Raw genomic sequence first — 26,735 nt, forward strand, 5'->3', positions numbered from 1 at the left:
TTCACATGTTCAGAGCACTTTACCATTTGTAAAATGTTTTCCTGAATTTATCATCAGAGTTGCTCATTTAGCTGTTTCAATTTAGTGAATGGATAAATAGTGCTCTGAGATAGATCTAGAGTTGGGATTTGAATTCAAACCCTTCTGGCTCAAAAACCCTTGACATAAACCAAGTTGCATGAACCAGAGTCCCCCAGCCATTTTCTTGTCCTTGTGAAATTTTTAAAAAAAAATCTTTATTGGAGTATAATTGCTTTATAATGGTGTGTTAGTTTCTGCTGTATAACAAAGTGAATCAGCTATACATATACATATATCCCCATATCTCCTCCCTCATGTGTCTCCCTCCCACCTTCCCTATCCCAAACCTCAAGGTGGTCACAAAGCACCGAGCTGATCTCCCTGTGCTATGCAGCTGCTTCCCACTAGCTATCTATTTTACATTTGGTAGTATATATAAGTCCATGCCACTCTCTCACGTTGATTGATCTATATTTCTGATTTTGTTCCAGTACCATACTGTCTTGATTACTGTAGCTTTGTAGTATAGTCTGAAGTCAGGGAGCCTGATGCTGCCAGCTCAGTTTTTCTTTCTCAAGATTGCTCTGGCTATTCGGGGTCTTTTGTGTTTCCATACAAATTGTGAAATTTTTTGTTCTAGTTCTGTGAACAATGTCATTGGTAGTTTGATAGGGAAGGATTGCGTTAAATCTGTAGATTGTTTTGGGTAATATAGTCATTTTCACAATGTTGATTCTTCCAATCCAAGAACGTGGCATATCTCTCCATCTGTTTGTATCATCTTTAATTTCTTTCATCAGTGTCTTATAGTTTTCTGCATAGAGGTCTTTTGTCTCCTTAGGTAGGTTTATTCCTAGGTATTTTATTCTTTTTGTTGCAATGGTAAATGGGAGTGTTTCCTTAATTTCCCTTTCAGATTTTTCATCATTAATGTATAGGAATGCAAGAGATTTCTGTGCATTAATTTTGCATCCTGCTACTTTACCAAATTCATTGATTCATGCTAGTTTTCTGGTAGCATCTTTAGGATTCTCTATGTATAGTATCATGTCATCTGCAAACAGTGACAGCTTTACTTCTTCTTTTCCCTTTTGGACTCCTTTTATTTCTTTTTCTTCTCTGATTGCTGTGGCTAAAACTTCCAAAACTATGTTGAATAATAGCAGTGAGAGTGGGCAACCTTGTCTTGTTCCTGATCTTAGCGAAAATGGTTTCAGTTTTCACCATTGAGAACGATGTTGGCTGTGGGTTTGTCATACACGGCCTTTATTATTTTGAGGTAAGTTCCCTCTATGCCTACTTCCTGGATGGTTTTTATCATAAATGGGTGTTGAATTTTGTTGAAAGCTTTTTCTACATCTATTGAGATGATTATGTGGTTTTTATCATTCAATTTGTTAATATGGTGTATCACATTGATTGATTTGTGTATATTGAAGAATCCTTGCATTCCTGGGATAAACCCCACTTGAACATGGTGTATGAGCCTTTTAATGTGCTGTTGGATTCTGTTTGCTAGTATTTTGCTGAGGATTTTTGCATCTTTGTTCATCAGTGATATTGGCCTGTAGTTTTCTTTCTTTGTGACATCTTTGTCTGATTTTGGTATCAGGGTGATGGTGGTCTCATAGAATGAGCTTGGGAGTGTTCCTCCCTCTGCTGTATTTTGGAAGAGTTTGAGAAGGATAGGTGTTAGCTCTTCTCTAAATGTTTGATAGAATTCACCTAGGAAGCCATCAAGTCATGGGCTTTTGTTTGTTGGAAGATTTTTAATCACAGTCTCAATTTCAGTGCTTGTGATTGGTCTGTTTATATATTTTCTATTTCTTCCTGGTTCAGTCTCAGAAGGCTTTTCTAAGAATTGGTCTCTTTCTTCCAGGTTGTCCATTTTATTGGCATAGAGTTGCTTGTAGTAATCGCTCACGATCCTTTGTATTTCTGCAGTGTCAGTTGTTACTTCTCCTTTTTCATTTCTAATTCTGTTGGTTTGAGTCTTCTCCCTTTTTTTCTTGATGAGTCAGGCTAATGGTTTATCAATTTTGTTTATCTTCTCGAAGAACCAGCTTTTAGTTTTACTGATCTTTGCTATTGTTTCCTTCATTTCTTTTTCATTTATTTCTGATCTGATCTTTATGATTTCTTTCCTTCTGCTAACTTTGGGGGTTTTTTGTTCTTTCTCTAATGGCTTTAGGTGTAAGGTTAGGTTGTTTATTTGAGATGTTTCTTGTTTCTTGAGGTAGGATTGTATTGCTATAAACCTCCCTCTTAGAACTGCTTTTGCTCTATCCCATAGGTTTTGGGTCGCCATGTTTTGACTGTCATTTGTTTCTAGATATTTTTTGATTTCCTCAGTGATCTCTTGGTTATTAAGTAGTGTATTGTTTAACCACCATGTATTTGTATTTTGTACATATTTTTTTCTGTAATTGATATCTAGTCTCATAGCCTTGTGGTCGGAAAAGATACTTGATACGATTTCAATTTTCTTAAATTTACCAGGGCTTGATTTGTGACCCAAGATATGATCTACCCTGGAGAATGTTCCATGAGCACTTGAGAAGAAAGTGTATTCTCTTGTTTTTAGATGGTATGTCTATGTCGTATAAATATCAATTAAGTCCATCTTGTTCAATGTGTTTCCTTATTTATTTTCATTTTTGGATGATCTGTCCACTGGTGAAAGTGGGGTGTTAAAGTCCCCTACTATGATTGTGTTACTGTTGATTTCCCCTTTTATGGCTGTTAGCATTTGCCTTATGTATTGAGGTGCTCCTATGTTGGGTGCATAAATATTTACAATTGTTATATCTTCTTCTTGCATTGATCTCTTGATCATTATGTAGTGTCCTTCTTTGTCTCTTGTAATAGTCGTTATTTTAAAATCTATTTTGTCTGATATGAGAATTGTAACTTCAGCTTTCTTTTGATATCCATTTGCATGGAATATCTTTTTCCATCCCCACTTTCAGTCCGTATGTGTCCCTAGGTCTGAAGTGGGTCTCCTGTAGACAGCATATTTATGGGTCTTGTTTTTGTATCCATTCAGCCAGTCTATGTCTTTTAGTTGGAGCATTTAATCCATTTACATTTAAGGTAATTATCGATAGGTATGTTCCTATTACCATTTTGTTAATTGTTTGGGGTTTGTTGTTGTAGGTCTTTTCCTTCTCTTGTGTTTCCTGCCTAGAGAGGTTCCTGTAGCATTTGTTGTAAAGTTTATTTTTGTGGTGCTGAATTTTCTTAGCTTTTCCTTGTCTGTAAATGTTTTAATTTCTCCATCGAATCTGAATGAGATCCTTGCTGGGTAGAGTAATGTTGGTTGTAGATTTTTCCCTTTCATCTCTTTAAATATGTCCTGCCACTTCCTTCTGGCTTGCCAAGTTTCTGCTGAAAGATCAACTGTTAAACTTATGGGGATTCCCTTGTATGTTATTTGTTGTTTTTCCCTTGCTGCTTTTAATATTTTTTCTTTGTACTTAATTTTTGATACTTTGATTAATATGTGTCTTGGCATGTTTCTCCTTGGATTTATCCTGTATGGACTTGATTGACTATTTCCTTTCCCATATTAGGGAAGTTTTCAACTACAATCTCTTCAAATGTTTCCCCAATCCCTTTCTTTTTCTCTTCTTCTTCTGGGCCCCCTATAATTCAAATGTTGATGCATTTAATGTTGTCCCAGAGGTCTCTGAGACTGTCCTCAAGTCTTTTCATTCTTTTTTCTTTATTCTGGTGTGCAGTAGTTATTTCCACTATTTTAACTTCCAGGTCACTTATCCATTCTTCTGCCTCAGTTATTCAGCTACTGATTCCTTCTAGAGAATTTTTAATTTCATGTATTTTGTTGTTCATCATTGTTTGTTTGCTCTTTAGTTCTTCTAGGTCCTTGTTAAATGTTTCTTGTATTTTCTCCATTCTGTTTCCAAGATTTTGGATCATCGTTACTATTATTACTCTGAATTCTTTTTCAGGTAGACTGTCTATTTCCTCTTCATTTGTTTGCTCCTGTGGGTTTTAACCTTGCTCCTTCATCTGCTGTGTGTTTCTCTGCCTTCTCATTTTGCTTAACTTACTGTGTTTGGGGTCTCTTTTTCACAGGCTGCAGGTTCTTAGTTCCTGTTGTTTTTGGTGTCTGCGCCCAGTGGCTAACGTTGGTTCAGTGGGTTGTGTAGGCTTCCTGGTGGAGGAGACTAGTGCCTCTGTTCTGGAGGATGAGGCTGTATCTTGTCTTTCTACTGAGCAGGACTGTGTCCGGTGGTGTGTTTTGGGGTGTCTGTGACCTTATTATGATTTTAGGTAGCTTCTGTGGTAATGGGTGGGGTTGTGTTCCTGTCTTGCTAGTTGTTTGGCATAGGGTGTCCAGCACTGTAGCTTGTTGGTCATTGAGTGGAGCTGGGTCTTAGTGTTGAGATGGAGATCTCTGGGAGCGCTTTCACCATTTGATATTACATGGAGCCGGGAGGTCTCTGGTGGACCAATGTCCTGAACTCGGCTCTCCCACCTCAGAGGCACAGACCTGACACCCGACTGGAGCACCAAGACCCTTTCAGCCACATGGCTCAGAAGAAAAGGGAGAAAAAATGAAGGAAAGAAAGAAAATAAAGTTATTAAAATAAAAAATAATTCTTAATAATAAAAAAGTTTAAAAGTAATAAAAAAAGAAAAGAAGGAAAGAAGAGAGCAACCAAACCAAAAAACAAATCTACCAATGATAGCAAGCACTAAAAACAATATTAAAAACCAAAACCAAAACAACGGGCAGACAGAACCCTAGGACAAATGGTAAAAGCAAAGCTATACAGACAAAATCACACAAAGAAGCATACATATACACACTCACAAAAAGAGGAAAAGGAAAAATATATATATCGTTGCTCCCAAAGTCCACTGCCTCAATTTTGGTGTGATTCATTGTCTATTCAGTTATCCAGAGATGCAGGTACATCACGTTGTTTGTGGAGATTTAATCCGCTGCTTCTGAGGCTGCTGGGTGAGATTTCCCTTTCTCTTGTTTGTTTCTCTTCTTTGTCACAGCTCCCGGGGTTCAGCTTTGGATTTGGACCCGCCTCTGCGTGTAGGTCGCCTGAGGGCATCTGTTCTTCACTCAGACAGGACGGGGTTAAAGGAGCAGCTGCTTCGGGGGCTCTGGCTCACTCAGGCCGGGGAGGAGGGAGGGGTATGGATGTGGGGCGAGCCTGTGGTGGCAGAAGCCAGCATGACGTTGCAGCAGCCTGAGGCGCGCCATGCGTTCTCCCGGGGAAGTTGTCCCTGGATCACGGGACGCTGGCAGCAGCAGGCTGCACCAGCTCCCAGGAGGGCAGGTGTGGATAGTGACCTGTGCTCGCACACAGGCTTCTTGGTGGCAGCAGCAGCGTTAGCGTCTCATGCCCACCTCTGGGGTCCACGCTGATAGCCGCGGCTCGTGCCCGTCTCTGGAGCTCATTTAGGCGGCGCTCTGAATCCCCTCTCCTCGTGCACCAGGAAACAAAGAGGGAAGAAAGTCTCTTGCCTCTTCGGCAGGTCCAGACCTTTTCCCGGACTCCCTCCCGTCTAGCTGTGGTGCACTAATCCCTTTAGGCTGTGTTCACGCTGCCAACCCCAGTCCTCTCCCTGCGATCTGACTGAAGCCCAAGCCTCAGCTCCCAGCCCCCGCCCGCCCCGGTGGGGGAGCAGACAAGCCTCTCGGGCTGGTGAGTGCCGGTCGGCACCGATCCTCTGTGCGGGAATCTCTCCGCTTTGCCCTCCGCACCCCTGTGGCTGCGCTCTCCTCCGTGGCTCCGAAGCTCCCCCCTCTGCCACCCGCAGTCTCCGCCCGCGAAGGGGCTTCCTAGTGTGTGGAGACCTTTCCTCCTTCACAGCTCCCTCCCTGAGGTGCCGGTCCCATCCCTATTCTTTTTTCTCTGTGTTTTCTTTTTTCTTTTGCCCTACCCAGGTACGTGGGGAGTATCTTGCCTTTTGGGAGGGCTGAGGTCTTCTACCAGCATTCAGTAGGTGTTCTGTAGGAGTTGTTCCACACGTAGGTGTATTTCTGATGTATTTGTGGGGAGGAAGGTGATCTCCACATCTTACTCTTCTGCCATCTTGAAGGTCTCCCCTGTCCTTGTGAAATTTTAACTTTCTTCCTACTTTGCCTGTTAGACTTTGATCACCCTCTGAGTAGCAAACTGACGCTAGTGGAAGAGGCTCTAGCCTTTATTTCTGAGTTATCAGGCAGGAAAACAAGAGACTGCAAAGTTCAGGGTTAAGCAGTTAGCTGGAATTTGGGAGCAATTGATAAAATCTAAATCATCTCAATAGCTAAAGGATCTTTACAGGTCTTCTGATCTCATTCTCTAATGACACATGATGTTTAAGCCACATCCCCAAACAAGCAGTCTCTCAGTCACAGCTTGAACCGTGGTTGATTTGAATAAAGTATTTAAACTGATCACCTGACAAGAGCTAGTTGTACCATCATGACCGTGTTTTTGACATCATGACATTAACCAGTGTGTTTCTCCATATGGTTTTACATCATGGTGCCCTGAGTTAATAATAATCATATTTATACAAAACAAGGGGTTAACTGAAGAAGCTGCTTTGAGGACAGAAGTGACCAGTCCAAGGGCTCTGGCCATCCCAAGAATTGAGGGGTTCAATATCCGTGCATCCCCTAAATGGCATTAAAGGAACAATGACAATTAGAATAAATTTTAGGGGTCAGAGGGAGAGTATAAAAGCTTAGACTGTGCCTTGCGACTTAAAATAACACTGATAAGTCATATTACATTTATATGTTATGATGTTTCAAAGGCATTTTAGTTCCTCTATTTCTATTGCAAACCCTGCTATCAACACAACACCAAGAGCGATAACATAGATAATGCTTCACATATATTTATAATGAGGATCTGTTGTGCTTCATAAATACTTTTTTTTTTCAGTCTTGCAATAATCCTGAGAGCTGGATATTTTCTTCCTCATTTAACAGAGAATAAGCTGAAGCCACTAGAAGTAAAGAAATTTGTTCTAGGTCACAGTCAGTGAGACTCAGAGCAAAGACTTGAATTCATATTTGCTTGAATTCAAGGCCATGCTCTTTCTACTTCAGAACTGCACATGGAGGCAATATTAAAAATGGAATTTTTTTAAGGAAGAAACTGGCAGGTGGTTTCTTATAAACCAACTAATAAAATAAAGAAATTAAATGGAAGTCAAACAGAAAAGAGAATGTCAAAGAGAGAAGTAACTACATAAGGTTGGTGTGAGAAGAAGAAAAGAATAGCAGGACTAGATCAGAGTTTTTTGTTTGTTTTGTTTGTTTTAGTTTGTTCTTTAAATATATTCCAGTTACCATTAGTTCTACCAGAGTCACAGTGTAAAAAAAGTGTTTTCAACTAAGCCACATAGTCTGTCCTCTGGGGCAATTACAAAGTATATTATCATAATAAAGATTTTCTTCAATTAAAAAGTGGTTGAAGAATATTAGATTGTGTTTAACCCGGTGCTTCCAACATTTATTTAGCAGCATCACCATTCTCTTTAATATACCTATTAACATTCCACGGAAGCAGTATTCTCAGGAAGTCATTCTGGGCAACCACATAGTACATAGTGAAAAAGATTCCTCCAGGTTTGCCAAGGGGCCCAGTATAGATAAAGGATTCTAAGGGCACCATATAAATCTTTTCAAACTTGTCTTTAAGAGGCCACCAATGTCCAGGAAGCTCAAACTATAGGACTATTTCCCATTTCTCTCAGGCAAGTCGAATGGCATTCCCATTAGAAATGGCAGAAATTTTAATTTCAAACTGCAAGTGATATGTGAATAGCCCACTACACCTCCAAAGGGAAGGATGAAACTGGTTAGAGTTTCAGATGCCTAAGTATTTGAATCATAGGGGCTGGATGTGGGTGCAGGCCTTTGTGTCTTTCTGCCTTGCATCTTACTGCCCTTGAGTCTTTTACTGCATGTTCCTGCCAGCTGGCCGTGATTAAATCTCTGATGTTGATAGGCAATGAGTGAGACAATTATTACTACATGAGTATTCGGAGAACTCGATGGGTGGGTTTAGAGGGGCAGCTTGGTGTGATGTGCAGCAGTTTGGGCTGACAAAGACATTTATGGATGTCAAAATGCCAGATGGATTCCCAGATGGAGGGTTTGGACTTTGCGGTTGGGACTGCCGGATGTGAGACCTCCCAAGGTCCCAGGACAAGTGAAGATGATTTCATTCTTTACTCTGAGTCAAGCCATGCATCTCTGGCTTGGAGCATCCAGTGTGAAGCCAGGGACAGGAGGGAGGTCCTCACTCAAGGTCAAAATTGGAAGTCAAAGCCAAGTTTCAAGCTAAAATGGAAAAAGACCAGAACTGGAGCTCAGAAGATCTAGGTGCTATTTTTTATTAGTTTGTCTTTGACTTTGGCCAATGGCAGTCAACACACATTTATAGAATGCTTATTGGTGTCAGTGACTATAGAAGTTATCAAGAGGAAGAAAGCACAGTTCTCAGATTCTGGGGATCACATTTTAGGGGGAGGGAAAAGTAAAGATATGATTACTGCCTAAAGTAAAAAATATAAACTACTCATTAACGATAGTAATCCAATGAACTAAAGCAGCTATGAGAAACTAGGTGTGGTGTCTGAGCTAATCATTAAAAGATTTTGACACATAGAGTTATTCAGGACAAGGGAAGAACAAAATCAAAAGCACAGAGGCTTGGACATAATTAGAAATTTTGGGGAAGTTGTGATTTGAAGGTAGGGTGGTAAGGTTGTGATGGTATTCAATAAGAAGTTAGCAGGGATTTTGTGGGTGGCAGGAATGTGATAATGAGAAAAGAGGAGCCTCTGGAAATTTTTGAACAATTATAATTCGTATTAAATTTTAGGAAAACAACAATAAATTTCATATATCTGACTCTGACCTGATGTCAGAAAATTACAGACTTTAGTCCTGATTTTGTCACTTTAATAAATGGTCAGGCCTTAGCCAGGTCATGTCCCCTCTCCAGACTTCAGTCTGGAATAAGAAGGTTAGACTTTGGTTTCTTCAGGCCAAAATCAACACAGTGTTGTCTCCACAGTGGTCAGGGAAATGGAGAAGTGAGTGGCTCCTTTCTTCTCTACTTGGAATCTTGCCCCCAGCCATCGGACAAAAAGAAATCTATAAACTACTACAAGTCACCTTGTATATGCATTGATCAAGCCCAGAGAGCCAGTTCTGCACTGGCTGCGCTCTTGTGGAGAGTGCTGGCTTTGAGGGTGATGCCACAGTTCTCACACCAACCCTAGTAGAGTTCTAGCCAGAGACAATCCCTGGTAGCAACCTTTTACGAAACTGCTGCAAAATGGGGGTTGTATTTTAGTTGTCCCTTGGAGACATGCTCTCATCTTGAGGATGGATGCCCATTTTTGAGCAATGGACTAAAAACTATTATTAAATGTTAATTGGAAATTATATTGGTGGGATGTTCATAACAAAATTTTCTTCAAAAGGAAGGGATTTGGGCTTCCCTGGTGGCACAGTGGTTGAGAGTCTGCCTGCCGATGCAGCGGACGCGAGTTCGCGCCCTGGTCTGGGAAGATCCCACATGCCGCGGAGCGACTAGGCCCGTGAGCCACAATTACTGAGCCTGCGCGTCTGGAGCCTGTGCTCCGCAACAAGAGAGGCCGCGATAGTGAGAGGCCCGCGCACCGCGATGAAGAGTGGCCCCCGCTCGCCGCAACTAGAGAAAGCCCTCGCACAGAAACGAAGACGCAACACAGCCATAAATAAATAAAAATTTAAAAAAAAAGAAAAGAAAAAGGAAGGGATTTGTGTACAATTCCTTAAATGGCATCCCATGTTAAAGATTAGGTAGTATTTTGAAGAACGTCAGTGTTTGGCCCTTTCAGGAACAAGAACGATAATACTATTTTACAGAGGCTCAATGGCAAGTAAAACCCATAAACTTCCAGAGATTTTCATGACCATTGGGATTCTAATTTTAAACATTTCATATGGAGCCATGGCATTTGGAAAACTCAAAGACAATGGTAACTATAGGCAACACGTGTGTTTAACACTGTTTTAGACTGGGGTAAATTCTTCTCTACCCTCAGGCTGAATCCCAGGCTCTCATGGAAATTTGGTACTTAAACTAGGATTCAGAGGGTAAGTGGGGTTTGTGTAGAGAGGGAGGTTCAGAGACAGCACACCTAATAAAAGAAAAAGCAGGGGGCTTCCCTGGTGGCGCAGTGGTTGAGAGTCTGCCTGCCAATGCAGGGGACACGGGTTCGAGCCCTGGTCTGGGAGGATCCCACATGCCGCGGAGCAACTGGGCCCGTGAGCCACAACTACTGAGCCTGCGCGTCTGGAGCCTGTGCTCCGCAACGAGAGAGGCCGCGACAGTGAGAGGCCCGCGCACCGCGATGAAGAGTGGTCTCCGCTTGCTGCAACTAGAGAAAGCCCTCGCACAGAAACGAAGACCCAACACAGCCAAAAATAAATAAATAAATAAATAAATAAATTTATAAAAAAAAAGGAAAGAAAAAGCAGGTTCAAAGATTAGGATGGGTGTCATTTAGGAGTAGAGTAGGGAAGAGACAGAAAATAGTATGCAGACTGATTTAACGAAAACCATGAATCCTGTGCAAAAACCATAAGCTTACAGTGAGCACCTAATTCAAAATTCATAAATAACAGAATGGGTAGCTTTGATTTTATTTCAGCTTTTTTTGAAGCTCTTCCATAATTATTAATCAGCTAATTTTCACAGTTTAGTGAGGTGGGTAGTATCATGCCCCTGGTAAATAGGGGCACACATCACTTAGAGAGATGAGGACTTGTGTCCAGCAGCTAAGAGCTGGCAGTGGGAAAATCAGGGCAAGAGCCCAAAGCCTTCTGTTTCCAAGTGTCTGGTCTTTTCAAACAGGAAGTAGCCATTGCAATTTCTGGTTTCAATCATTTAACTACACTCCAAATGTAAACAAAGATTTCAAAAAGCAACATGGAATCCCACAGAGAGATGCTGGCAAAATACGCCCCGTGCTTTTATGCACACATGGCACTGTTTCTCTAGAGATAGTAAAAGAAGAAAAATTAAATAATACAGCTTCCAGCAAGTCCTCCTATAAGGCCACCTGAATTTTAAGGATGGCTCTGTTATTCTGATGTGACAATTATGAAAAGTTACAAAAAGTTTATAGGAGGAAATGCTCCTACTTTTGCTCAAAGACCACCCCTTAATATTTTCCATTTTAAGAACATATACAAGAAAGCTCTGAGCATCAGGATACTGAAATATATGGTGACTGAGGATTACTTTGCATTTTTGGTGCTCTTTAGTTTATTTTTTACCATCTTTATTGGAGCATAATTGCTTTACAATGGTGTGTTAGTTTCTGCTGTGTAACAGAGTGAATCAGCTACACATATACATATATCCCCACATCTCCTCCCTCTTTGGTGCTCTTTAAATTGTGTTCATAACTCCCCTCTCGGAGAATATTGCTTGGCAAGCCCTCGCCTCTCACAAAACAACACTATAAAGTAACAGTGCTCCTCTTGTAAAGAAAGTGAACAGAAATCATCCCAAACCAACCATCCTGGAATTTTTTTCTTGGAGAACACCTAATCCCTAGAGTAGGTCAGATTCGGTGTAGATTTCGTTAATTGTTTTCATATGCTCCTAGACGTGCTTGGCTAGAGCTCTTAGATACTCCACGAGTAATTTTTAATCAATATCTAACCTTCCAGAGGCTCCTGGAAGCCAGCATTACTTTTTTTGGGGGGGGGGAAGTTTTTTAATTTGTTTTATTGAATTATAGTTGATTTACAATGTTGTGTTAGTTTTTGGTGTATGACAAAGTGATTGAGTTATACATATATATATAATAGTTTGCGTTTGCAAATCCCAAACTCCCAATCCATCCCTCCCCCACCTCCTTTCCTCTTTGGTAGCCATAAGCTTGTTTTCAGTGTCTGTGAGTCTGTTTCTGTTTTGTAAATAAGTTGATTTGTGTCATATTTTAGGTTCTACATATAAGTGATATCATGTGGTATTTTTCTTTCTCTGACTTACTTCACTTAGTGTGATAATCTCTAGGTCCACCCATGTTGCTGCAAATGGCATTATTTCATTCTTTTTTATGACTGAGTAGTATTCCATTGTGTATGTATACCACATCTTCTTTATCCATTCATCTGTCGATGGACATTTATGTTGGTTTTATGTTGGTCCATGTTGGTCCAACATTTATGTTGGACATCGATGGTTTCCATGTCTTGGCTATTGTGAATAGTGCTGCTATGAACATAAGAGTGCATGTATCTTTTTGAATTATAGCTTTGTCTGGATATATACCCATGAGTGGGATTGCTGGATCATATGGCGACTCTATTTTTAGTTTTTTGAGGAACCTCCAAACTGTTTTCCATAGTGGCTGCACTAATTTACATTCCCACCAACAGTGTAGGAGGGTTCCTTTTCTCCACACCCCTCTGGCATTTGTTATTTGTAGACTTTTTAATGATGGCCATTCTGACTGGTGTGAGGCAGTACCTCATTGTAGTGTTGATTTGCATTTCTCTAATAATTAGCAATGTTCAGGATCTCTTCATATACCTATTGGCCATCTATATGTCTTCTTTGGAGAAATGTCTGTTTAGGTCTTCTGCCCATTTTTTGATTGGGTTGTTTGTTTTTTTGCTATGGAGTTGTATGGGCTGTTTGTATATTTCAGAAATTAGTCCTTTGTCGGTCATATCATTTGCAAATATTTTCTTCCAGTCTTTTTGTTTTGTTTATGGTTTCCTTTGCTGTGCAAAAGCTTATAAGTTTGATTAGGTCCCATTTGTTTATTTTTGCTTTTAATTCTATTGCCTTGGGAGACTGACCTAAGAAGACATTGGTACGATTTATGTCAGAGAATGTTTTGCCTATGTTCTTTACTAGAAGTTTTGTGGTGTCGTATCTTCTATTTAAGTCTTTAAGCAATTTTGAGTTTATTTTTGTGTATGGTGCATGCACTGCTCACAATCTTTCTATGGCTCCCTTGTGTCAAGAAGATAAAGCCAAACCTCTTTATGCACTATTCAAAGCTCTTCATAATCTGGGCCCTCGCTAGAGTCTATTCTCTCTCTTTCATACCAATGTTTGAACCCTCGAAAACTCTTTTTAACTCTCACCACACACCGTGCACATGTTCTCCCCTCTTCCTAGAGTGCACATCTTTCTCCTGTCTGCCTGGAAAAATCCCTGCCAATCATTAAAACCCTGTGCAGGCATTAACTTTTACATGAAGGGCTGGCTCCCTGCCCTCCAGACTCTGTTAATTGCTTTCTCCATGGTACCTCTTATGTTCTTATATAGAATTTGCTTTGTTGTGCGTTGCACAGTGCAGTTTTATTTGTTGACAAGTTCATCCTTACCAGACTTTGTCTATGAAGGTGGAGACTATGTCCTTCTCAGCATGGTGCTGGGCAGACAGTAGACACTGATCTCAACTTCAGTACCTATGATGGGCTGAACCGAATCCCAGGCAGAGAGCCATGTAAGATGGACAAGACTCCCTTCTCCACTGTGACTTCAGGACCTGACCTATCCTAGCAGTCAGACCTGTGGGGTACGGATTGACATTTCTAATCCTGACCCACCTCCTCCCCTCTTGCCAATGATACTCTGGCAGAGGACAGGGATTGACAACCTCTCCACAAAATTCCTTGGATGTTGGATACTCAGGCTATTAGAAAATCAAATGCTTACTTCTTTCTCTTACTTGCCACTAATGCCCTAAAATAGCTGAGAACACTTCAAAGAAACATACACCATTATTTTTACCCCAGTTGTTTTCAAAAGCAGCATTACTTTTATTGGGACATCTACATTCTCTATACTTCAGAACAGTGTGTTGAGAGGAGAGAGGTATCCTGGAGCACTTCCCTGAGAGTAAACCTTTAGCATAAGTACTGCCTGATTTAGGAGCTGTAGAATCACTGATTTTTCCAAATGCTAAAGAATATAGGAATCACATTTTAGAGTAATAGGGGGTAGGAAAGTCAAAGGCGTCAAATAAATTCAAAGTTGTTGCACAATTTTAGTTATTCTGTTTACAATTATTAATTACCTACTATGGATACCTATAGTTGACTCAATACCTAACTGGGTCCTGGAAATGTTATAATAAAAAAGTCAGGTGAATCTTTGTCTTGGAATTTTCAATCTAGTGGCCCAACCCAACCCAGGAATCTCTTCTGCAGTATTTCTGGTATGGAGACAACCTACAACTGTTTGGATATCTCTAAAGATGAAGGTCTAGCACTTACCATAATTTTCAACACATAATTGACCCTTAATAACCTGTTTCTGATTTAGATTCAACTCTCATTTATTGAAATCTAGTAAGTTCCACTGATAATCACTTTCTTGTATGTGGCATCCCACTGATTTGAACCCTCAAACAGTGCTGTGAATTGGGAATTGATTGACCTTTTTTGTTTGTCTGTTTCCAGATGGGGAAATTAAGATTCTGAACAAAAAGTAACAGTACAAATTACTCAGGTAAAGAATCAAAGTTCTACAATGAAACAATTCTAATGTGTTAGCTGTGAAGATCAAATGAATATAATGGAGCTTACACTGTTTGTAAAAGAGGCTAATGCTGTTTTATAAGAAGTAAATAATAGAACTGAATTGTTTTGTAAACACAAGTGTAAGGACTTATCTAGATAAGCCTCCCATTAAGATTTTATTTGAAGCATGACTTGACCCTCTTCAATTAGGTAGCTCTTTCTTCATCAGACAGACTAATACTGCTCTCTACCCATATTAACTAACACGCAGTGAAATCCCTTCATAATCGTCACATGATCTAAAATTACCATGTTTATTTACCCATTTATTTGATTTGTGTGTGCTCTTCCACTTCCTGCAAACACACAAAACAAGAAAGCTCCACGAGTGCAAGGATTTTGATTTTTCTGTTCTCCAGTGAATTTCCTGTCCTAGACCAGAGTCTAAACCCGTGTAGGTGTTCAATAAAGGTTTGAAAAATGAATAAGTAACTTTCTTGAATTCTTCAAGGAGGGATTATATATATGTGTGTTATATTTGTGTACTGAGATTTTTCTCACTATAGATTCAGTTCCTACATGGCAAGGACTATGTCCCAGTCATCTCTGAATCTTCAGTACTCAGCATAGGGCCCAGCCTAGAATAGCCTCCGTCAGTTTATATTTGCTAATGAAGGAGCCATCCCTGAGAGTGTCCATCTTTCTAGCACATCTGAGAATACAGGCAGAGAGAATCAAACTGTCAATGAATACACAGGCAGAACTATGGTGAGGAAGATGGACCAGTATACACAGAAACAGAAAAGATAATAAAGGGGCATTGAGGTGACTGTAATCACCTAATATAGTTCAGGTATTTTTACCCAGGCTTATTCCAGGGCTTTGGAAATTATGCTTGGACTCCAATCATTCTCACTAAATTATCTTAGTCCTAGAATTCAACAGACCTAAGCAGCCTCCTCCTTTTTGAACTCATCTGATCTCCATATTATTGAACAGTGTTTTCTCTGGTTCTCACTCATTCATTGTGATTTTTTTCCTTAGTGTCTACCAAGTTAAAGACATTTCTGATACAATTGTTGCTCAGTTATTGGAAGGGGCCCTCTGTCCCTCAGAATACCAGAGGACTTGGGATGAATTCCCTAACAGTGCCATAGCCTATGAAAGCCCACAGCTCTTGTCATAGTCTCTGCCATAGTCTCTACCCATTCTTCTGTCTGGAACACCTGCATCCCCATGTGTGGTATCCTGCTGCACGCCTGGCTCTAAGAACAGATCTTAGCCATTTTGTGAGTCCTTGGGGAGACACTTCTCATATAAATGCATTACTAAAGATTGGAAAATGTTTTGAAGATTTTGTAGAGACCTGTGGGACATCATCAAGTATACCAACATATACATAATGGGAGTCCTAGAAGGAGAGGCGAGAGAGGAACAGAAAGAATATTTGAAGGAATAAGAGCTGAAAATTTCCCAAATCTACACATTCAAGAAGTTCAACAAATTTCAAGAAGGGTAAACACAAAGAGATCCACACTGGGACACTTAAACAATAAAACTATCAAAAGACAAAGAGACAATTTTGAAATCAGCAAGAGAGAATTGAATCATCATGTACAAGGGATCCTCAATAAGATTAACAGGCAAATATCTCAGCAGAAACAACAGAGGCTGTAAGGCAGTGGGATGGCATATTTAAGGTGTTGAAAGAAAAAAATAAAACAAACTGTTAACCAAGAATTCCAGATCCAGTAAAACTATCCATCAAAATTAGAGAAATTAAGACATTTCCAGATAAACAAAAGCTGAGCACATTTTTCAATAGGAGACGCTCCCTACAAGAAATGCTAAAGGAAGTTCTTCAGGTGAAAATGAAGGGACACTTGACAGTGACCCAACCAAAGAAATAAAGAACCCTGGAAAATGTAACTGCATGTGTAAATATGTAACATAACCAAGTCCAACTTTGGGGGCTTCTTTAGGGTTTCTGTCAACTTCTCTTTTTTTCCCTGAAAATGGGTTACACTTTCCTATTGTTTGGTATGCTTTGTGATTTTTTATTGTTGAAAACTAGATGTTTTGAGTATTTCAGTGTGGTAGCTCTGGAAATCAGCTTCTCTCTCCCTCCCTAGGGTTTGCAGTTGTTGCTGGCTGAGGGCTGCAGTCATCTATCTGCTTAGTGACTGTTCTAAACTATTTTACTTGTCAGTAAAATACTTTAGTAGTCTCTAAGTTCGCAGTTTCATTATCTCAGTAGTCAGTCAGTGATCTGACAGACATTTCCTTAGATGCCTGGAAACAAAAGACAAAAAATAAAAATACTCTTCTGGTCTTTCTTTGCAGATGAGCCCTGAGCTGGAGTACTCCCAGAATGCTTTGCCAGTGTTGCCTACAACTCTGCCTTAGCCTTCACCTCTTGCTTGTAAAGAAACCAAAGATCAGAGGGAGATGCAAGCCTAGGGTTCTCTTAGGACTTTTCAGACCATGTGTCTAGCCTTAGGTATGCACATTGTACTTGGGATTCCCTTGTAGACATGGCAGCCTTTCAAATCATTATTCCCACAAGAATCTTCCTTCTCAGTTTCCTCCTCCCCAGGCTTTATGGTCTGTCTGCTACTTGCTCCATATGTCATCCCTTGCCCTAGGCAGCTATGGGTAATTAATCTTTAATGCTTTCAACAGATGCCACCCAGCCTGAGTGGGGTGAAACAAAAGCAGGTCTTAGTGATAGTCCCTCAGGGAACTGCCAGATAGATCAAAATACACAATTTTTTGAGAACAAAGTCTGTATTGTTCCCTAACCCCTGGCATCAGCAGCTGCACCAGAAATGTGGACCACTCTCCCATGGCTGCCAGCAAACTGAGGAATGGGGGATGGTAGACAGGTAAGAAACAACACTTTCTTACCAACATTTAGCAGGTTTTTTTCTTCATTAAGTATTCCCTTGGTTGCCATAAGATTTGTATTAGATTTTGGAGTTCCTTATAGATTGATTATGTCAGTTTTGGCCCCTTATGGTTATTTCAGTAAAAGGACCAATTCTTGGAACTCCCTAACCTGCCATTTCTCATCGCATTCTCAAAAACATACACCTTTTGATTCACAGATTTCTCTTCTAGGAATTTATCCCACCGATAGACTTGTGCACATGGCAAAAAGATATTTGTCCACGACTATTAGTTTTGGCATTGCTTGTAACAGTAAAATACTAAAAAACAAACAAAAAAACAAAAAGCCAAAAAAAAAAAAAAGAACCCAAATCCATTGGTTAAACAAATTATGGCATGTCTGTGAGATGGAGTGCTCTGTACGTATGAAAAACAATCAAGTAGATTTCTTTATGCTTATAGAGAAAGATTTCCAAGACATGTTAACTGATAAAAGCAACTGGTAGAACAGTGTATTTTGTGTGTGAGTTAGGAGCATACACAGGAAGTGTGTGGCATGTTTCCTTTTATGTGAAGGAAACCTAAGAAACTACGAACAACATTTATCTGTGAAGGGCAGGGTGGGGATGGGAACCGTGCAGTTGGGATAGAGATGATAGGGACACTTTCCATGGATACTTTCTTAAATTTATAAATTGTGTGAACCATATAAATGTGCCAGTTATTCAAAAGGTAAGTTAAAAATTCAATAAATATCAGTACCCTTAGAGTAAAACTCTAGCATCCGTCATCTTCAAGGCCATGCTTGATCCCACCTCTGCCTCTGCTGCATCATCGTTCCCCCTCTGTCTCCTGATACAACATGATCCAACCACAACCAACCCAATGGTATTTTTCCCCCCAGATCTAAAAACTTTCCAAATTCTTTCTCCTTCAGGGCTTTTGTACAAAATGTTTCCTCTTCCAGACATGTTTACTGCTCTGAGATCCACGTGCATAGCACTTCTGCCACGGGAGATTTCCTTCATCCCCATCATTCTCTCTCAGTACCTTGGTTTTATTTTTCCTTCATAGTAATTACTATACTAGAGTAGTATGCATTTGTTTACTTTTATTTACCTGTCTCTCCTACGAAACTCTAGGAGCTCTGTCTGTCTTGCTCACTGTCGGATCCTCAGCAGTACCTGGACCAGTGTTTGGTCCACTGATACATGTTGAGTTGCATGAATGAATGTGTTAATGAAGGGGGGGGGCACATTAAATGCTCACGTACAGTGCATATCTCTTTAAGATCATTTTTCTTTTGTTTCTTGGGGTAGATTCCTAGTTTATTTCATCTGTAAAAAAGGGATGCTGAATTCGAGGGTCTCTAAGGTTCCCAGAGAGACTTTTCACAACACTCCTGCCCCTTCACTTCTACAACTAGCACACGTGAACTTGACCTTGCTCTTTTCCCTAGTAAGACAGTGAGCTCCTATTGCCAGCAAAATGGACTCTTCTGCTGGTATCAGAGATAGGAGGGGAACCAGTTGTCTTGAGTGAGGGTCTTTCTCTTCTGACACTGCTCTTCTGCCACAGAACCTACCATGTAGTGCTGCCTCTTGGCACCTCCCCTACTTTACCTGAAATAAGTCTCAACCAATAGGGACCCATAGGTACATTTTTCTCCACTTTCCCTCTCATGCCCAGGGTCCAGACAATAACGACTTTCAAAACCCAAATTAAAAATCTGGGCCATACATAACACCTCAACGGTCATTTGGCTCTGAACACGGGCACAAGCATGGTCCAACAAACTGCTCCAATCTAATGAATCTTAGAAAAGGCAAAAAACCAAAGCAACAACAACAACAATAAAAAAGCTTAAAGTTAATACTCCGTTTCCAAAATCCAGAGAGAGTTAGACCACATGATTGTGGAGGGACAAGATTTAATTTCTTAGCAACGAAAAATAGCAGGGAGAGACCTGCCAACCATCCCCTCATGCAATCTCTCAAAAGGCAAGCATCCAGGGTCCCACGAGCCAAGGGACAATTTGGGTACATGGACATGCTGGCTGACATGGAGGGGAGGGTACGATAAAACAATGTGGGACACATTGTCTGCCTTTATAGACCAGGAGGACCCATCCCACTTCCCCTGCCTCTGGAGCTCCTTTCAGAGAAGGCACTGAGGCGTGCCATTCACTGGATGGTTACTAATTTCAGGCTCTAGCGACAACCACATCTACTGCTAACGGTGCTCAGATGCCTTTTTGACAAGGTCAGACATAACCAGTCATCAAGGGGGTGGAAACCATCACAGAATAGAATGAACCAGGCCTCTGGACTTTGTCCAAGAGGTGGGTCTGCTTGAGACAAGCAGATACCTACTTCCAAACTGGCTGGCGACTTCTTTGTCTGAGAGTATTCATCTGGAAAGCAGCCCAAGTCTCTGTTTCCCTGCTGCTCTCTACAAAGAGCTACTAAGTCAAGGGCCTTGAAAAAGCAGAGGGCCTTGAGAAAAGCCAACATCAATACTGGATTTTATTAAATGGCAAGAGCATAGATTTTCAGATCTGACAGATAAAAGTTCCAGAGCAGTTTTATTTCAAGCAAATAGATTGATTTCTTTGAGACTCTTTCTATATTGGTAGAGGAATTATCTTTCTCATATATTATCATGAAAGTTAAATTAGATCATGCTTACAAACACTGGACTCATTGTTTTACACAGTAATTGGCTATTTTTTTTTAAGAATACACATATTCTCATTAACCCTTGTATTTATTTATAGTGAATATTATGAAATATCTCCAATATAGATAAACTGACACGTTTGCCCCCCTCCCCCAATAGTGAAAGGGGTATCCACAGAATGTCTTGAGGATTCTAAAACTGAAATTGCTGGCCCAGGCTCAAATTTATATCCTTGAAGTGTGATGCCTCTTTCACATTTTCCACTTCAAAGTAGCACTTTAAATATATTTGGGTCACACAAGCATCCATCACTGTTCTGCCACTTTGAACTTTAGCATGTTGAACCTTGTGGCAGTTAGTACCATCATATCATGTCATCATTGTGAATGATACAGAATTCTCAGTGCACAGATGTGTAAAGGACTGGCCTTTAGCTTATGTTGGAAACTAACCTAGAGATAATTAAACTGTAATCATATTTTACCCAAACACCCTAATCTCAAAAGACAGATGGATCAATAAAATTAACAAATGAAAAGAAGATAAATCGCATTCTAGGCAGAGGAAGCAGAACATGCAAAGGCCCACAGGATGAAAACTGTTGACCTCAGGCAGCCTGGTTCTGATAGACTACACATCCCATCCTTGTCAAGCCATCATCACTGCTAAGGCATCTGTATCCATTCTCGACAATCTTACCCACCAATTGGCATTGCGAATCTGGATGCAGAGAACAATGAGAAAATGGCTTAAGACCAGTCTCAGCTGGGGAAGTGGATGTGCTAAGGACTGGTGGTCCACACTCTGGGAAAGGTAGAGAAAAGGCTTCCCTGTAGAGTCAGGGGTGTGGATAAATCACCAGAGAGTGTAGTTCTCAGGATCTGGCATCAGAGTTAAAACAGATGTGAAATGTCATCATAGTCTCTTTACTGAAGGAATTTTACCCAAGAGCTCACCTCCCCTGACTAGTTTCCATTTGCTGCCTTAAGTGCGGGTGGGGAAAGAGAGTGGAGAGTGAAGGGCACTCTCTTCTAGTTTAGAGTGCACTGAAGGGCAGACTGATACTGGTGCTTCCCAGATCTCTGCTCCTGTGAACCAAACCTGGAGGGGTGATGGAGCAGATGGAAAATGCCACCACCAGATACACATATGCAAATTTCAGTGAACATTCCAGATACCATCTAACCCCCTGCAGCCACATACTCTATTACCTGCTCAGCCTCTCCATCTCAGTGGAACGTTTTCCAATCTACATACAGTGATTGCTGCTGGTCTCCAAGGGGTAAGTCTCAGATATGCTTTTAATCTGGAATCAATGAAGAAATAAAGACAAACCCTTACTGGGTACCTAATATGTGACTTGAGTTAGGTGATTCATTAGTAGGAGAACCACAGAACATTGGTGTTGGGCTACACAGGATTTAAATGACAAGCTTAGGGCTTCCCTGGTGGCGCAGTGGTTGAGAATCTACCTGCCAATGCAAGGGACACGGGTTTGAGCCCTGGTCTGGGAGGATCCCACATGCCGCGGAGCAGCTGGGCCCGTGAGCCACAATTACTGAGCCTGCGCGTCTGGAGCCTGTGCTCCGCAACAAGAGAGGCTGCGACAGTGAGAGGCCCGCGCACCGCGATGAAGAGTGGCCCCCGCTCGCCGCAACTAGAGAAAGCCCTAGCACAGAAACGAAGACCCAACAGAGCCAAAAAATAAATAAATTAATGAAATTTTTTTAAAAAATGACAAGCTTAGGTGTCTTCATCTTTAAATGAGCCAAAGGATTATTTTCACTGATGAAGAAAGAGAAGGTAGAGAAATGAAGCTGGAGGGAGGATAGTAAAACGGCACAAGAGAAAAGCACAGAGATTATATGTTAAAGAGCTGATAGGTACGAATGTAGAGTCACACACACGGGCTTTGACTCTGAGCTCTGGATTCTCTCACTGATGTGGTTTCCAAGTCCAGGAAAGTCCTGTATTATCCTTCAACCTCAGGGTTCATTAGTCAGATGAATTGTATGATGACTCAATTTTAGAAATTTTAAGTAGGACAGGGACTAGCGCATAACAAATGGTTCTGCTCTTAATATCCCTTTAATTTTTTCCATCTGTTACTCCCAAATATCCTGTGAAGTTAATATTTTCTCCATCTTTCAGATAAGCACAGTAAATCTTGGAGAAGATAAGTTATTTGGTAAAGTTCACACAGCATCTTCGGTATGGGATTTGAACATTGTTTTCTCTTACTTCAAAGCCCTATTCCCTTCATTAGTAAAATGTCACTTTGGGGCTTATATAACTGGATTGGAAAGCAGTGGATCTTTTTTGCTCAGACTGAATTTTCATTTTATGTGAAATTACTTGGCTCCATGCAAAGAAGGTGGCATCTGAGTTGATTTTCCTCTTTCCAGAACTTAAAACAGACAGGCACAGTGCCATGGCCCAGAGGAGGCTTGGGACAGATAGACACATGACCCAGAGGTTTGCCTCAGAAGGGGTCATTCTCCCCCCTGGAAGGGCTACTTAGCCAATAGCCCTCTGATTTGCTGTCTCCCAGGTCTCCTGACCCACATGTACAGGAGAGAAAATTCCTGCCAGCTGCCATTCCAGGGTCTGAGTTCCCCAGACAGGGTGAGATCATCCTTTCAGGCCTTGCGTGCTTTAATAAGCTGGATGACATCCTGAATGAATATGTAAATGAACAAGTGAATGACTCCACAGGAATCCATGAACAGAGTCTCTGTCAAGAAGCCATTTAGGCTCCTGTAAGATGTACCAGTCTGCAACAGAAGAACAACATCACCCGCCTGGCAGGTTGGTGCCAGGGTGACTCAGCACCTGAGCATGGATTCTCCTTGACTGGTGAGTTCTTCCATTGATTTTGGCTTTGGTACCTCCTCGGGGAGACTATTACAGGGCTGAAGTCTCTCTACAGACTACCTTCTGGGGATGCATAGTATTAACTGCTACAGAGAGACTAATGAAATAAAAATGGATCTGAAATTAGAGAATGTAATTTCAAGTCTACACTTCTTGGCCATGTAATGAATAAATGATATTAACTTCTGTAAAGTCTCAGTTACCTCATGCAATAAATGGATATAATCAAAAAGATTACCTATTTTGCATTGCTTTCTGAGCGTCATAAAGGTAGGGGATGAGAAGATTCTTTGTAAATGGATATGGGCTTTAAAATTGTCGGTTAAATTTTTTATTCACTTAAAACCTTGGACAATGAGTGACAGCTATACCTTAATTTATTTAGTCATTTGCTCAATCAAATTTTAGTCCATACATATTATTGAGAAACTTTTATGAGTCTGGGATTAAGCCTGGAAAGAACATCAAAATGTTTCCTAAAAATATGTCAATAATTTTACCACCCTGGATTGTGACGTCCATGGTGGGTGGGTGGAGGGGAGGGGAAATCCGTTGATGTACTGTGTTTCCACTCTTTGCCTTTATCCCAACCTTAACACTCAGCAACATGCCTTTCACATAAGTGGTGTTTAGGATAGATCAAATCAATCAAGTGTATTGAAGGTAGAATATCAAATACTTCTAGTCTGGCCCCCTCCAATTCATAACCCACAGAATACACACACACACACACACACTCACACACACACACACACACACACACACACACCAAGAGATTTATTATAAGGAATTGAGTCATGTGATTCTGGAGGCTAAAAAAATCTCAGGACTTCTGCAAGCTGGAGACTCAGGGAAGACAATGGTATGGAGTCAGTCGGAGTCTGAGGGCCTGAGAATCGGGAGAGCTGACAGTGTAAGTTCCAATCTGAAAGCCGGCCGGCATGCGTGAAACCCAAGAAGGGCTGAAGGGCTGGTGTTCTGGCAGTAAAATAATGATGTCCCAGCTCAAGGCAGTCAGCCAGGAGGAGTTCCCTCTTACTCAGACCTTTTGTTCCATGCAGGCCCTAACATTTTATCTTCTTCTAGTTAAAAGTAGTTTATTAATCATTCCAACACATGCACTGAAGGTCTACTGTGTGTTCATCTCTGTGTTTGGAAGATATATTTATCATGTATACCTGACTAGGTCTCCAGTTAAGTGCTTTCCATTGCTCTTCAGAGCCTTGCTGGGCACATATTGACTGTTTTGAGATGAATCAAATGGAAACCCTGTCCTCCAGGCATGGTAGATGCCTAAAAGTAATTGAAGTGCAATGTACGAACTGTCACGATAGAGGTGGAATTGGAGTTAGCATGACAATTCAACTCATGGATATTAGGACAGAATTCTCAGGAGGAGTGATCTGAGGGGCTCTCCCAGGAAGTGCCAGGATGGCTAGGTGGTGAAGGGCATCCCTCACAGATGGCACAATTTGGACAAAGAGACATCATAGAGTATTTGAGGAACTCCAAGCAGAACATTATTATAGGAACATAAGGGAAAGGTAAGGAGTCAGAGACAATGAGATGAGGAAACCAGTCTGGACTATGCTATTGCAGGCATGTATGGCAGATTTCTGAGAGCATTTTCTCAGAAACTTCCAACTGTCCCATTGTGAAAATATGGGTTCTTTTAGTGTGAGGGAACTAATTTAAGCGTGTTATCAGTTTTCCAAAACTGATCTTATAGTTGAGGAATGAAGAGATGTCAACATTCTTTCCACCTAGCCTCGTTGCAACATTTTGTGGCCACATTTAGAGATCAGAGAAGGAAAAATTCCCATTTTATAGCAATCCCCAATGGGAAGTTAGTTCCACCCTTACATCTTTAGCCTTGCACTTACTTGGGACACCTTCCTTAGATGGTAGGAAAGTGGGTACCATGACAAACTGTCCTTGAGAAATCGAAAAACTGTTTTAGATCACTGAAATATTAATAGTTGTTTAGAATGGCTTCCCTCCACAAAATTGTAGCAATGCTGTTTTTGGTTTTGTTTTGTTTTTGTTTGGGCACAGGAGAAACATGGAAAAATCATCCAAGGAGACGTACGGGAAACCGTGCTAGACAAATGAAGAGAGCTTCAAGAGGTGGGAAAAGGCAGTGGTGGTCTTTGTATCAAAGAACCAGGGGGAAGATTGTGTAAGCCATCACAGGCTCATGGTTGGGTATTAAGCTCATCCTTAGATCAAACTCCTGGAAAATATATAAATTTTGAAAACAAGTTGCAAGAAACTCAATCTTTCTGCCAGCAACTTAGAAAAACAAATTATTAAACTTTAGGGCTGGGAGGAATCTGAAAAGTCAGCCAGTCCAATCAGTCTCCCTGGACAGATATGAAGAATGAAACTGAAAAGTGGTTTGCTCAAGGTCAAACAGCTTATCTCCCGCATTCCTAACCTGGGCTCTAGGAAGGATAGAACTCAAGTGGAACTCTCTTGATGTTTGTGCAATACGGTAATTAAATGATCTATTTCCTCAAAACAGAAATTGTCTTTAAGTGACTTTTGAGAATGAAGTAGCAGGGAAGAAAACAGAGGAGAGGGAGGAGGAGGAGGAGGAAGCTGGGTCAAATTCGAAATTTCCACCTGGGTCAATTTAAAGTTACTCAAGGGATGTCCCTGGTGGTCCAGTGGTAAAGAATCTGCCTTCCAATGCAGGGGACAAGGGTTCCATCCCTGGTCAGGGAACTAAAGATCTCACATGCCGTGGGGCCCATGAACCACAACTACAGAGCCCACGTGCCCTGGAGCCTGCGTGCCACAACTAGAGAAGAGATAACCCACACGCCACAACTAGAGAGAAGCCCGCGCGCCGCAAGGAAGAGCCTGCGTGCCGCAACTAAAGGTCCCACATGCCTCAACGAAGACCCTGGGTGCCACAACTAAGACCTGATGCAGCCAAATAAATAAATAAATAAATAAATAAATGAAATATTTAAAAAAATAAAGTTACTCAAAGGAATTTTTCAAAATAACAGTAACTAAGACCCACCCCCATTAGAAAGTTAGAGGCATTCCATGATTTGTTCGTCCCATAACAAACTCCAACGAATCCTTCATCTAGCAAAGCGGGTGGTCTTGGACATCTCATGCAACCTGTGGTGAGGAATTTTGCTTGGGATAACTGGAATGTTTATAGGAACTTTAACCAACAATGAGGTCTTGGAATGTAGGCTAAACATGCAGAACAAAGACCTCACACTGGCATAGAAAACCAGTGATCTGGAGTCAGAAATCTAGTGTTCTCCTCTGTGCTCTGACAATTGCTCTAAAATATTAGTTAACTACATCAGACCCACACCCCTCTCTAAAGGCGAGGAAACCTGTCTGTAAAATGATGGTGTTCTCCTTGGAGAACGTTTTAAATATCCTACTGTTTTACACCATCATGCATTTATCCAAAGGATCTCTGCCTAGAACATCACTCTTCTTCACTCTTTCTGTAAATTCATCTTTCTGATTCTTCAGGCATTGCCTCCTTTGAGAAGACATCCCTATCATACAGCCTCACCCCCATCCCTGCTCCAGCCTGAATCAAGAGCTCCTCTTTAGGCCTCCACCCCACCTTATACTTCTTATTACCCTTATCACAACATTTTATAAAATATGCCAGACATTCAAAAAGCCATTAAGAAAATAAGAGTCATCCAATTAACTACCTCCCAATTAAATCATGCTTTAAGTCCATTTTTGTCAC

The 26,735-nt window shown here is 40.9% G+C and overlaps 2 long non-coding RNA genes across 4 annotated transcripts in view; one reads left to right on the plus strand and one right to left on the minus strand.

The window, feature by feature from the left end:
* Positions 1-26,735, minus strand: part of LOC309633436 — a 360,009-nt gene that overhangs the window by 53,493 nt on the left and 279,781 nt on the right. The window lies entirely within an intron of this gene.
* On the plus strand, positions 12,270-25,986 carry LOC309633438. 2 transcript variants are annotated; one of them, XR_014247517.1, is made up of 3 exons: positions 12,270-22,750; positions 22,841-22,981; positions 25,055-25,986. It is a non-coding gene; the product is annotated as an uncharacterized lncRNA (long non-coding RNA). The 2 variants fall into 2 exon arrangements; XR_014247516.1 differs by having other exon boundaries at positions 12,270-22,981.

Source organism: Balaenoptera borealis, assembly GCF_965194805.1.
Source record: "Balaenoptera borealis genome assembly, chromosome: 8".
NCBI lineage: Eukaryota > Metazoa > Chordata > Mammalia > Artiodactyla > Balaenopteridae > Balaenoptera > Balaenoptera borealis.